This window comes from Aplysia californica, unplaced genomic scaffold (genome assembly GCF_000002075.1).
Source record: "Aplysia californica isolate F4 #8 unplaced genomic scaffold, AplCal3.0 scaffold00424, whole genome shotgun sequence".
Classification (NCBI taxonomy): Eukaryota; Metazoa; Mollusca; class Gastropoda; order Aplysiida; family Aplysiidae; genus Aplysia; species Aplysia californica.
In genome coordinates this window covers 617010-618591 of record NW_004797694.1, presented here as the reverse complement: position 1 = coordinate 618591, position 1582 = coordinate 617010, and the positions used below count along the sequence as shown (strand labels likewise).

Genomic DNA, 1582 nt, shown 5'->3' with positions numbered 1-1582 from the left:
TGGAGGAGTGTTGTTGTCTGTCTGGGTGCCTGTGTGTGTCTGTGCGTGCGTGCGTGCGTGCATGCGTGCGTGCGTGGTCGACACCAGACTACCGTCATACTTTACTGTCCACTGTTTCCCCCTCACGAACGAGCCCGGTTATTTCGCTTGTAGATCCACGTATCGGCGGTCGCTCATCTTGTGTGTGTGTAGAGGTGAGTAAAACGCGATCAGCTGTTTCTTGTGTGGACTAGTCACATTACTACTCACTCACGTATCACCTCCGCCCGGAGATCATTTAATTATTGAAGAGGTATGGTATAATATTTCATTATAATAGATTCTGGAGGATGGTAACTTCCTAAATGAAAGTCTTTTGTTAATTTCCTTGTAATTACGGAGATAATTTAATTTTAAAGAAGAGGTGTGGTATAATATTTCATTAGGCCTTAGATCTATAGATTTTGGAAGATGTTAAGTTCCTAAATGAAATTGTTATATGTTAATTTCCTCGTAATTACGGGACAGCGTTTAATTATTGAAGAGGTATGGTATAAATATTTCATTAGGCCCTATAGATTTTGGAATATGTAACTTCTTACATAAAATTGTTCTGTTGATTTCCGTATAATTACGAGAGATAATTTAATCAGAGAAGAGGTATAGTCTAGTGTAATATTTCAATATAATAGATTTTGGAAGATGTTAACTTCCTAGTGAAATTGTTCTGTTAATTTCCTTGTAATTACGGGAGATCAATAATAATTAGAGAAGAGGTATGGTATAATATTAATTCGTTACAGATTTTGGAAGATGTTAACTTCCTAAGAAATTAAAGTGTTCTAATAATTTCCTTGAAATCAATAAGTGACTTGAAAAGAATAATCTAAACTCTCAATGCTGTAGAGTGCATCATGTCTCTATCAGCTGTTTCTAGCTCCAAACGAAAATATAGCGACAGGTCGATCCGTTCAGAAAAAATCAGAAAAATCAATCAGTTTGTAGATCTTGTAGAAAACAAGAAAAAAATGTTTTGTTACTTAAATTTATTAACGGAACATAATAATATATATGAGTTTGTGTCGCTTGAAAACCCGGGGTAGGGTGGGGTGGGGACATCGTCCGTGAGTTACATCACAGAAGGATCTACGATCGTGTGCAAACAGTAGCTCTCTCAAGCCGCATACAGACTCTCCATCTGGATCTATAATATTATTATTCTCCGTCCCTACTTTCACTTTCCCCTTTCTCCTTCTATTATAACTCTTCATTTTTATTCCGCGACTCTGCCAGTGTTGTTGGGGAGCGCTCGTTGCGGTTTTGCACACTGCCCTACACTTTGCCTCTTAGGGGGAGGGATGTCACCTCTCATTTATAGGCATACAGCAGCCGATGGTTTGCACACTGCACTAGGCCCTAGAAGAACGAAAGCCGAACTCTTTCTCATCCCCCTCATTTCGAAAGTAGGATTTATTTGGACTGGGAAAGCACCGTTTCCTGATTATCCGGATTGTTTTACTTCTTTGCAGAGTAACCGGTTTCATTTTGACTTGGGACCCCCTTGACGTTGGCAGTTTTTTTGTTTTTTTTGTTTGAAGAGAGA

At 38.7% G+C, this 1582-nt stretch overlaps 1 protein-coding gene across 1 annotated transcript in view; it reads left to right on the top strand.

Moving 5' to 3' along the window:
• The first annotated feature begins 200 nt into the window (after positions 1 to 200).
• The window catches only part of LOC101848452 (four and a half LIM domains protein 2), a 26226-nt gene continuing 24844 nt past the window's right edge, over positions 201 to 1582 (top strand). The window contains exon 1 of the mRNA XM_035971370.1: positions 201 to 292. The gene's annotated coding sequence lies outside the window, so the exon portion shown is untranslated. The remainder of the gene's footprint in view (positions 293 to 1582) is intronic.